Source organism: Benincasa hispida, chromosome 12 (assembly GCF_009727055.1).
Source record: "Benincasa hispida cultivar B227 chromosome 12, ASM972705v1, whole genome shotgun sequence".
Taxonomy (NCBI): Eukaryota; Viridiplantae; Streptophyta; class Magnoliopsida; order Cucurbitales; family Cucurbitaceae; genus Benincasa; species Benincasa hispida.
In genome coordinates this window covers 17,557,414-17,570,483 of record NC_052360.1, presented here as the reverse complement: position 1 = coordinate 17,570,483, position 13,070 = coordinate 17,557,414, and the positions used below count along the sequence as shown (strand labels likewise).

Sequence of the window (13,070 nt, the reverse complement as noted above, 5' to 3'; positions counted from 1 at the left end):
GGTCCTATTCCTTAGAATCTAATAAGATCATGTCATGGGACCAGTTGGTTGAGAAATTTACGAAGAAGTTATTCCATTGGTCGTTAGCACAATGAGATAACGGGACATCGTTACTTTTGAACAAGGAGATTCAGAGACTTTGAGTGCCGTATGAGCAAGGTTTAGGCGGCTTGTTCGTAACTTTTCACACATCGGCATCCTTGATTGCGTACTGATGGAGACCTTTTATAACGGGTTGAATAGAGCCTCGTAATTAGTGGCCGACGCATCAGTGGCAGATGGACTTATGGATAGAACGTACATGGAGGCCAAGGGAATTTTCGATCGGATAATAGGAAACATTGACGAATGGGTGGAAGATGAACATAGGAACATAAACTATGATAAACAGAAAATGGAAGCCGCAATGGTCAGGTCGGATGCAGTGAACTCATTAGCATCCTCGTTGCAGGACCCTAATGCGACAAAGGACAAAAACAAAGCAAGCGAAGTCCTGCATGTGCCATATCTCTTTTCGAACAGATTGAAAAAGAAAGATGACAGTCAGCAATCAAAAGGTTTCTAGATGTACTGAAAAAACTTCACATCAATATCCCTTTAGTAGAAGCCCTTGAGCAAATGCCGAGTTACGTAGAATTCCCGAAGGACGTATTGTCTAAAAAGAAAAGGTTAGGGGAATTTGAGACCATCGTGCTAACTTAAGAGTGTAATGCACTATTCAAAAACAACATCCCGACTAAAATGAAAGATCCAGAAATCTTTACCTTATCTTGTTCTATTGGTACAAAGGAGGTCGGCTACGTGCTATGTGATCTGGCTGCAAGCATCAATTTGATTCCATTATCTATCTTCAGAAAGCTGGGAATTGGTGAGGCTAGACCCACCACAGTGACCTTGCAACTAGCTGACAAATATTTAGAAGAGCCCCATCTCTTGGAGCTGAAGGCCTTACCTGTGCACCTAAGTACGCATATCTGGGCGATAATGACACCTTGCCAGTCATTATCTCTTATGCGTTGAGCAGAGACGATGATGTGGCTCTATTGCTGGTATTGAGAAAGTATACTAAGGCCATTAGATAGACTTCGGCAGACATTCGGGGGATCAGGCCCTCATATTGTATGCATAAAATTAGGCTAGAGGAAAGGAAATATGGCTTTATCGAAAGGCAATAAAGCTCAATTCAGCTATGTGCGAAATGGTTAAGAAAGAGATAATAAGCTGGCTCGATGCAGGAGTCATTTATCCCATCTTTGATAGTAGTTGGGTGAGCCTAATACAGTGCGTGCCTAAGAAGGGTGGCATGACGGTTGTCGCAAATAGTAAGAACGAATTGATCCCTACAATATCTGTCACCAGTTGGCGTATATGTATAGACTACCGCAAGATTAATCAAACAACAAAGAAGGATCACTTCTCTTTGCCCTTCATTAATCAAATACTGGATAGATTGGTGGGAAATGAGTTTTTCTGCTTTCTGGATGGGTATTCCTAATATAACCAAATTTCCATAGCACCTGAGGATCGGGAGAAAACAAATTTCATTTATCCTTTTGGCACCTTTGCCTTTCAACACATGTCCTTCAGGCTCCGTAATGTGCCAGGGACTTTCTAGCGATGCATGATGGCCATATTCTCAAATTTCTTGGAACAATCAATCGAGGTTTTTATGGGCGATTTCTCCTTTTTTGGTAATTCATACAACGTCTACCTTACGAATTTGGAAAAGTGCTGAAACGATGCGAGGAAACCAACTTTGTCCTTTCATGGTCACTGAAGGCATTGTGTTGAGGCATAAAGTTTCCAAGGTAGGACTTGAAGTAAATCAAGCAAAGATTAATACGATCGCCAAGTTACCAGCGCCCGTGAATGTTAAGACATTGAGAAGCTTTCTAGAACACATTGGATTTTATAAGAGATTCATTAGAGGTTAGTTTCTCCCATATTTTTCGACCCTTGAGTATGCTCCTTGAAGTAGACAGACTTTACAATTTTGATGATGTTTGCACTCAGACATTCAACACGCTTAGGGATGCACTCATTTCTGTGCCTATCCTGTTGGCATCGGATTGGTCGCAACCCTTTGAGCTTATGTGCGACGTAAGCAACTATGTAGTGGGAGCAGTATTGGGCCAGCGCAAAGAAAGAACCATACATCCTATCTTTTATGCCAGTAAAACCCTTAATGATGCCCAAGAAAATTACCTGACCACGGAGAAAGAAATGATAGCGTTGTATTTGCAGTAGACAAATTCAGACCGTATCTAGTGGGAACTAAGGTAGTCGTATACACTGATCACTTTGCAATCAGGTATCTGATGGTGAAAAAGCATGCGAAGCCCATACTGATTAAATGGCTATTGAAGAGTTTGACTTAGAGATTAAAGATCGAAAGGAGACAGAGAACCAAGTTACTGATCATTTGTCACGGTTGGAAAATGAAGAGAGCCAAAAGAAAGAAAAGGAGATAGAAGACTATTTTCCGGGTGAGAAGCTGATGAGTCTAGGTGAGAAAGAACCTTGGTATGCAGATATTGTCGGCTACTTGTTTTGTGTTTAGATGCCGGAAGAATATAACCTTCAATAGAAGAAGAAGCTTGTTCACGAAGGCAAGTTTTATTATTGGGATGATTCGTTTCTATACCGATTAGGACTTGATCATATTTTATGGCGACGCGTTCTGAAATCAAAAGTTCAGTGCATCCTTGAGCAATGTCATGAGTCCCCATATGGTGGACACTTTAAGGGTAAAAAAACCGATGCTAAGGTCCTTCAATGTGGCTACTTCTAGCTCACTCTATTCAAAAACGCCCATGCCCATTGTTCGGATTGAAAGTCGATGTCGTTAAATTCACTCAAAATTGAAATAAAAATATTTATATTTCACCAAACCACTACTTATATTAACAAGTAGCATAAGTGGTAAGTACGGGGTCGGTCCATAGATAGGCCATGATTTAATCTTCTCTTAAGCTAAATTCAACTATGAAAAGCAGTTAAAATGTGGGGTTTTGGTTGTTTGGATAGAATAAAATAACTTGCATGAAATGAAAAATGGTAAATGTAATCAAGGATTGGAGTCTAACTAATTTATAAAATAAGAGGGAGAATTCTATGCAATTTTTATCATGGAATTCATTAATTAAACAAACATTCCATTCTATGCATGTACAACTACTAAATCAATTTGTTTTAACTAGCCAATACAAAGGCCGACAACTAATTAAAACAAAATCAATCAAGTGTCCTAAGTATTAATCAAGCTTGGAAAGTCATTCCCTAATTAAACTATATGCTTTAAATTCTATTGGGTTCGGTAGCATCCATATAGAAATAAAGTTCATATGCATGAAGATTGGGGATATAATTGTGTTGACTAATTGATTGGAAAGCCTTATTCAATTAATCAAATTGATCTTTGAACCTAGGTCGAACATGCATTACTAGGATTCTAGTCCAGCCTATAAATCAAAGCATTCACATTCAATCCTATGCTACAAGGTTAAATTCAAGCATAGACGAACACAAGGAAATGCGCAAGATCGAAATTAACTGCAAAGATAAGAAATTATGATAGGGTTGTCAATCCAACACATAAATGTCAATCGAAATTAGATTAAGATTCAAAGAAAATATAGAATTGAAGTACATTAAATCCAATTAAAGAAATCTCAAGAAATTGAACATGGAACCTTTTACTCTAAGAAATTAGATAGGAATTACCTCATCAATTCATAGACAAATTCAAAAAGAAGATCCGATCCATGATCACAACCCAACAGAAAAAGAAAAATCTAACCTATTAATGCTGAAAAGATAAAAAGGAAGGAAAAAAACTAGGCTTCTCCTCGACCTCCATCAAAATGGGCATGAAATTTAACCTAAAATCGAAGAGAGTATATATAGAAATCAGTTGGAGCGTTACAACACCTAGGGATAATGTTGCAATGCTATTACATGGCCTCGAGCATTGGGCTAAGGATGCAACGTTGCTGTGATGTTTAATTGTGCAAGAGGTGCACGTGTGGAAGACTAGAATCTCCGTTAAAACCCGTAGCATTGCAATACTGCCCTACTTCCACAGCTACTGCCTTTCAGTGTTGGACCAACGTTAGGCTTCGGTATGTTTTAGCGTTGCGACCTAACAGGGGAAGTTTGGTCATTCACTCCTTTTTGAAGCTTGGATGCTCAAATTGACTCGAAGTTTCTTTAAATTATCTCCATTTGGCACCAAATGCTCGATTTTTCCTCTTGGTTGTTCAATACCTACAAAATAGGATAACTAACATGTAAAATTTATTAACGAGCCTAAACTAAACTGGGAATTATAGCTCTTTTTTAGAGCTATTACCCATGCGGTGAACTATGATCGGTGCCAACTGACTGGCAATATATCAAACAAAAATGAAATGCCACTAACTTCAATTCTGGAAGTAGAGTTGTTTGATGTGTGGGGCATTAATTTTATGGGTCCTTTCTCCGCTTCTTTTGGACATCAATACATCTTGGTAGCAGTCGACTATGTCTCCAAATGGGTGGAGGCCATCTCCTCTTCTAAGAATGAGGTGACCATGGTGGCCAAGTTTCTGAAAAAGAATATCTTCTCCCGGTTTAGGATGTCCTGTGTATAAATTAATGATGAAGGTACTCATTTTATCAACTACCTTATTTCTAACCTGCTAACAAAATTTAATGTGAAACACAGAGTCACGACTGCTGATAAATGGTCAAGTGTAAGTTTTCAATAGAAAGCTAAAGTACATTGGAGAAAGTGGCAAACACCTATCGAAAGGATTGGATGCAGAGATTGGATGAGGCCTTCCACCGCAATAGTAAATTGGGGGTTATGTTTTAGAACTGGATTCTCTTTATCTTTTATTTCTCTTGCTTCAGTTTATGTATTTTGTAATTCAGTGCATTGCAGTCTTCTAATGAAATGAATTCTATGATTATTTGCACTCGTTATGCTTTTATTTGACTTTGCCTTGCTACTTCTCATATCTTATCCTTTTAAAATTCTTCTTTATCTCATGTCTTTTTGTGCATTGACAAATTAGCAGTCGTGATGATATCTATGTCGATTCACTAAGTCCACTTACTAAGAATTGCTTAAGTTTCTTCGCCTTAGTAGCTTTTTCATTGTTTGACAGTCTCAAATTTTATGCGCGCGAGCCTTTGCTCAAACCTCTTTTTCAAAAATTTTCGAATAATTTTGTTTTCAGTTTTTTAGCAATGAGGAGCTTGCTACTCTAAAAATTTTTGGGGGTGGGAGAGGTCTAAGCAGATGCGTTTAACTTACATATTGCAATTACATACATCATTTTACTTTAAAAAATTTACCAATAATGAACTCCACTGTCAGCGCAAGGGAAAAAACCCAACTTGATGAGAGTTAAGTTGTGAAAATAACTTGCTCATAGTTGGATACTTTGTATGATACCCATATAGGTAAGCCAAAACAAAGGTAGGTAACCAGGATCAACACAATGTAAATAGCACTTAATAAACACAACTCCAATATCTGGCAAAAGTTAAACTTAGCAAAGATAAGAGTTTAGTTGAACTTGGTACGCAATCGTAGTTGGATATTTGCATGACACCCATGAGGGCAAGCCAAGACGAAGGGCGTAACCAAGTTCAGTGCCTTGCTATAATCTAAATAAGTAGCTGCAAAGTGTTAAAACTAATTTTCTTAAGAAGCCAAATCGGGCATAGCTTTGAGAATCCTTCACTCCCAAAAACCACCTCCGACTACTGCCAGAATTTCGCTAGAGCAAGAGCTTGAGAAGGCCTTCTCCACTCCATATTACCATTTTGTCATTGACAGCCTTGACATTCCATTTGTTTGACACAAGAGATTTTTTTAGAACTGGCCTATTATCATTTTTTTCATATCTTTACTGTTGTGTTACATTGTGTATTTAAGAAATTAATCATTTTGTAAACAACACTTCTATTTCGATCTCTATATCATCATGTCTATTCTAATTATTTCTTCTATATTTATCATCACTTTTGCATTTACCATGAGTAACTAATCTCAACTGGGTAAGGGGGAGTTTAATGTTATGAGCTTATGTCTTTAAGGGTTAATCCTATTTGCCTAGTGTATGACTATTTAAATGTTTGCCTATGATCATTCATTGAGTCAAGTAGCTATAACCAACTGCTCGAGAAGGTAGGTAGTTGGGGATCTCACTAAGCAAAATAAGAAGTATTTCTAGGGATAAAAACAACCTTATGATCAATGCAACATCATTCATGCATCATAGAGATATGAAAAATGTGGCTGGCCATCAAGAGATGTGCGATGAACGAATGTTGCGAGCCTGGATTACCCTTGAAGCTAGACTTAGGAATTAGGCATAAACTTCCCCCAAACCCTGCTTCTCCATACATTTTTTTTTACACACATTAAAGCTACTGTTTCTCTAAGTTTTCTCAAAGTTAGACTCGAAGTGTTCATTGCATGTTTAGATAGTTTCATCGCATAGTTTCTTTAATCACATAATTTTTGCCTCTACTGCAATTACTTTAGTCCTTGTTGCATACACTTCACTTTCCAAACATTCGTAGTTACAAATCCTGAGTTCAACCTTGGCTCACACAGAGAAACTTGTAGTTTGTTTATACTCGATAAACTATAAGAAAACTTGTGATCAGTGCATGATTAACTACAACCTGATACACAGTTAGTTCAACGCATAGTAATTCCATCAAAGTTTATGTTAACCACATCGAACACAATAAGTCATTATAGTATAGTGGTAAGTATTCCCACCTGCCACGCAGGTGACCCAAGTTTGATCCCCCGTAACGACGTAAAAAACTTGTTGCATTAGATGCGATTAACATAAATTGTGCTGAAATTACTATGCGCTTAACTAACTATGCGCCAGGTTGTAAGTGATGAAACAATCTAAACAAGTAATGAATGAACACTTCAAGTTTAATTCTAAGAAAACTCAGAGAGACAACAACATTTGTTCATCGCATATCTCTTGGCAGCCAACCACATTTATCATATCTCTATAACGCATGATTAATTTCTTAAATACACAATGTAACACAACAGTAAAGATAAGAAGAAAATGATAATAGGCCAGTTCTAAAAAAATCTCTAAGGCCTTCTCAAGCTCTTGCTCTAGCGAAACTCCGGCAGTAATCGGAGGTGGTTTTTGGGAGTGAAGGATTCTCAAAGGTATGCTCGATTGTCCTCTTGCACGGGATCATAGAATTCTCAGACAAAAAATTGGATCCTTTGATATTGACATCAAGTCTTTATTTATAGAGCCACTCACTGACAACTTCAGGGATCCCGTAATGATTAGTCGGTATCCCTGACCAGGTAGGTGAAAATATCAGCATTGCTATCATGGTCATCATTCTGAGTTGTGGCAAAATATCCATTGGGATTACGTCAGAGATCCCAAGGCATGCGATCAACCGCTTCTTCCCTGGGTGTGAGCTCGATTCATGCAGATAATTCCTACGATCAACTGCAAAATATAGCACTTCGACGTAGATTAACTCATGATATGTGATCAACAGGGATTTTAAACGCACTTCAGCATAAGTATATTTTTAAGCATGAATTCCTAGTATTATTAACACATATTTTGCTTATCTAACCTCATTATTCTAAGAAAAATGCTATAATAACTTGTATTTCTACAAGTTATCACATATACTCTTTACATAATCAGATCAAAGTGTTTTTTTTTTTTATCGTTTTACCTAACAAGTTTTCAACTTAAGTCTTATACTTTTTTAACTTTTCAAGAGCTTCAGACTTGTGTTGCATTAGGTAAAGATACCCATACCTTGAATAATTCTCTATGAAAGAGATGAAATATTCATACCCTCCTCTTTCTTTTACATTTATCAGACCATAAAGATCTGAATGTATAAGCTCCAAGGTCTCTTTGACTCTATAACCTTTTTCACTAAAAATTCGTTTTGTCATTTTGCCTTTAAGGCATGACTCACATACAGGTAAAGAGTTTTCTTCTAAACCATTTAGAAGTCCACTTTTAACCAATCTTTCAATCATATTGAGATTAATGTGACCTAACCTTAGATGCCAAGTGAACATTTTCTTTAGGAGAATTTTTTTTCTCTTAGTAGTTGTTATTGTTCTGAACATTTCAGTATTTAGGACAACTTTTGTAACCAATGGTCTTAGTACATTCAAGTTACTTTCCATTGAAGCAAAACCTATATGCATTCCATTTTTTAAAATAAACATTTTATTTTCAGCGAAGGAAAGAGAATACTTTTGCTCAATCAAATTCCTCTTGATATTAGTAACAACATACATATCATCTAACAACATATATAATTTTTTTTTTCAAAATTAACTTGAGTATGCCCTCGACAATAGTTGAAAAAATCTCTCCAATACTAATTCGAAGAGTCATCTTTTCAGCTTCCAATTGTCTATAGGAATTAAATCCCTGAGAGAAATAACATATGTGGTTAGTGGCCCCTGAATCATTTATCCAAGCAAAATCATTATTCTCCACTAAAAATATTGTTAATACAAGCAAATCAGATTTACTATCATTGAATTTCTTCCTTTTATGGAGAGTAGTGGGATCAGCTTCAAACTCGTTATCATAAACTTCAAGTTTTATCTTAGAGGTCAAACCACTTTGATAAACTTCATTAAAGTTGGCAACATTTGCCTCCCCTATTAGTCCCTTGACATTTAAAGTGGACTAGGGTTCATTTAGGGAGATGACATTACTGGTTTCGTGAAAATCAACCCCATCCTGCTTGAATTGTGAGGACTCTTTCTCAAATAATTCTTGTATTGATTGCATGATTTGAAGTGCAGTGATTATGCGTCCTCCATTCATATGCATCACGAACATTTCATATTGCATCAGGGGTTGAGATTGGAGGGCATTCCTCAATCAAGACGAAATTGAGGTCGTCAATCCCGAAAATAGTTTCAAGTAAATTTTTTCATGTTGTGTAATTAGTCTTAGTCAAATTTATAGAGGCTAACGTTGAAAAATAGTACTTGACAAATTGCTGAAATAAAACAAATTGATATACATTAGATTTTAGCATAACTCTTATAAATCCAATCAAGTTTGCAAAATTTTAATGAGCTACATTTTACATCTAATTTTGCAATGATGCTTCAACGATTTAGGATAAAAGCCACCGAAGGGTGGTCGGTCACCCCTTCATTGAACTGAGACGCTCTCAACTAATCATTACACTAGAATAACTTTTATTTCTATAATAATTAGTCACCATTTATTTGGTCAAAAAATCATTAACTTACTTAACAATTTCCTATAAGTGTGACTCTCCATTTTAGACCCTACAATTCCGCTCTAATGAGCCAACCGAAGGAAAAATTCGATTAGGGCAGAAACTAAAGTGGTCCTATAAATTTTTGGAGTTCACCCTGATATTGACCTAATGTATAAACCATCATGAGGGGGACGCTCCCAAGGCGCCTTGAGGCCCTACAAGAAGATCTCACGATTCAAACCAATGAAGGAGACCGTAGGACATTTTGACACACATCCCTCTCCCACTTACTATAAATACTTTCTCCATTTACTTTGATTTTTATCCATGCAAACATCATCCAAAGGAGGACACTCCTAGGCCTCTCAAGACTGAGCATGAGGCTCACGGTGTGAGTTTTGTGGGAGAACTTGAGTGGAAATGATATCATATTCATCTTTTTCCTCCCACTAAATATTTTGAAACCTAGGGTTTCTTACTTAGATAAATCCGACTAATAAATTTATCTAAGTGAATTGTTAAATTGGCTCAATATGACTCTTATATTAGATAGTTTAACAATATATGATTCTTGTTTATTAAAGATATTAATAAACTTAATCATGTATTGCATGCTTATAATATAGTTGTCTAATTCACCTTCCAAGTCGGTTCCCAGGCAGGGGTGTTCCGCTTTTGTAGCTTAAATACTCTAGCCTTAGACAGAATCTTCCTTAGACAAAGGTCCCTTATAGACAATTATGTTATAAATTTAATCTTTTATTATTTCCAGTTTAATCATACTAAAAAGAAAATGAAAGATTAATTTATTTCTAATCACATTAGAAATATATTAACATAGGTCTAGGTGAAATCAATTCTAAACCATTTAAAATTAATTTTAACCTATGTTTGCATACAATTATTTATTGTAGATTTTAATTAAAACCTAAACATGCATCTAATGACATACCTAAAATATAACAATTATATTTTCTAAAGTAATGTCATACTTCATGCATTTCCATTTCCATTACATAATATAACTTATATTATCAACCAATGAAAATAAAGCACATCCACCATATAATATAATACTTATATTATACATTATATAATATAACTTTTATATTAAAGTATGATGCATAGACATGTTACTATGCATGCAATCATATAATATAACATTTATATTAAATATGATGCATGAGCATGCTTAATTAAATCATGCAACTATATAATATAATTGTTATATTAAAATGATGCAAGATTTTATGTTATCCTATGGTGAGATTTTAAACTATATGGTATACATTATATAATATAATTAATTAAATCACACATCACACGTATAAAATAATAAATAGCAATAATAGATTAAAAAAAAATTGGCATCCTAAATAATTCATTAAATTAACATAACAATTATATTAATTTAAAAACAATAAATAATATAATTACAAATTAATTCGAAAAAACATAAATTGCTCCAAATAACTGGTGTTAGCCTCAAAGGATCACAAACCACCTGGTGTGCTCGCGAATTAACCTCGGAGTGTAACGACACTCGGCATCAACGTCATTATGTTGGCTTTCTCCTTTTCGTAGCATAATGTTATGCTCTATGTAGCGTCGCAACGCTACTGGCAAACGTAGCTACGTTGGGCATTCTGCCTTATAGCGTAAGGCACAACATCGTTATACTATGCGTTACGCTCTAGGGCAAATTGCTATACTCTACCGTCTGTTTTGATCTCCAGGTCGATCTTGCTCCAATGGCCACCAAACTCTTCATCAACCAAAACATAGTGACCAATATAGACTTATAGACTCGATAGCGGAAATTAAACATAAAAACACAGGGTAATTACAACTTTAAACTCTTTAAAGCAGTAAATCTATTGCCAATTTTTTAAACATCCATGTGCAAACGTTGATATATTCACATTGCATTGCTCAATACCCACCATAACTCTGAAATCAAAATACAAAATGAAATTTCAGAGTTACAATTTGTTTTTTATTCCAATTGAAGAGATTGTAATTCCCACAGCGGAAGCGTACGAACGCCTTGTGTCTTAGAAATTCGTTTAAACTCAATTAAAACAAATAGACGAAAAAGATTTGATAAACATACACCCTTAGCATGCTTCTATTGGAATTTTAGAGAGGAAAGGGATATCGGATTGGAATTCCCACAGCATACGAACGCCTTGGGTCTTAGAAACTCATTTGTAAACTCAATTAAAACAGAGAGACGAAAAGGATTTGATAAATATACACCTTTAGCATGCTTCTATTGGAATTTTAGAGAGGAAATGAATAAGAAAAAATACATACCCCTGAACAAATATTTTCTTCACGTTTCCTTTCCATAGCAAAACACGAACTGTGATGTCTACTCCCTCTAATAGAGAACTTCTCTTGAACACAACAACACGAACTCATTGGACACATAGGCTTCCTTGTTATTCTCAATGTGAGAATCACATCAGAGTTGAATGGGCTTCCTATGGATTATTTTTTGTGAAGGGAAGAGATGTGATCTTTGAGAGAAAATTCAGAGGAAGGAGGTGAAGGGATTCAAATACCCACAGTGGAAGTAGTGAATGAAATTGAGTCTTATTTTTCATTTTATAGAACAAAGAATTATTTAGAGGACGGAAACCTGGATTAAACAAAATAAATTAAGCATGTTGTTCACAATGTTCACAATGATTAGAGAAAGGAAAGAGGGAATTTCAAGAACTCACCCTTGAAGAAATCAGTCTTCTTCTTTCCTTCTTCGATCTACTACACGAACTCAAACTCTCTTTTTCTCTTAGTTTCATAATCTTGAAAACATAGCAAATCTAAAGGAACACCACCACAAGGAGTCCTTAATATTCTATAGGATGAGAATCGGCCGAGAGTTTGTGGGCGTCAGTGTGATTTGATGACAGAATTATAGAGAGAATTGCAGGAGGTTAAAGATGAAGAATTCAAGAATCAACACCAACTCTGTCAACCAATAAAAAAATGAGAGATTAAACGGGGAGGGTAATTAAAAATAACTCCATCTCTATTATTTAAAATTCAAAATTCAAATTCAAAATTTGTAATTTTGAATTTTTAAATAATATATATAATAACCAACTTTATTATATATATGTATAAAACTATAAGTTATCTCTCATATAACCTATAGTATTAATATGAATCATATTCATATTAATTTTAACCTATAGTTTTTGTATGAATCATATTCATATAATTAATATTTAAATTATATTCAAATATTTATTTCTCTCATTAAAACTTTATATTATAATGTATCATATACATTATATTAATTATATCTTATATAGTTAATTCCCTTTAATTAATTTGAACAATTCAATTTAATCTGAAATTAATTTGATTCTAATTAATCTCAATTGAGCTAACAAGAGGATCTTATGGATCTATAGATTGAAGCTCCAATGATACTTGATTAATTAATTAAATTAATCAACCTTCGTTAACTGTTGGTCATTCCATTAAAGACCGATAGTTGCACTCTTCGCACTATAGATATATTTTTGTGTCCATTGGATATAACCAATCAATGGTGCATCAACTCTTCACAAATTGCTAGTAAATACAGCTGGATCAAAATTACTCTTTTACTTCTGTAGTTATATCTAACTCTTTAAGTATCACTGATTATTCTAATGAACAATTAGTTATAGTTCAATTATAACTGAATCCCTCTCGGGCCAGGAGAGAATATGACCCCACATTGTTCAAGCTCCGGAATCATCCCTTAAGAGAATAATTTATCTACTTACCCTAATAATAGAAAA

The 13,070-nt window shown here is 35.0% G+C and overlaps 1 long non-coding RNA gene across 1 annotated transcript; it reads right to left on the bottom strand.

Annotated features, from left to right (window-relative positions):
- Positions 1–10,738: 10,738 nt before the first annotated feature.
- Positions 10,739–12,233, bottom strand: LOC120092482. The gene is made up of 3 exons (XR_005486047.1): positions 12,000–12,233; positions 11,587–11,914; positions 10,739–11,035 (listed from the first exon to the last, which is right to left on the bottom strand). It is a non-coding gene; the product is annotated as an uncharacterized LOC120092482 (long non-coding RNA).
- Positions 12,234–13,070: the final 837 nt, after the last annotated feature.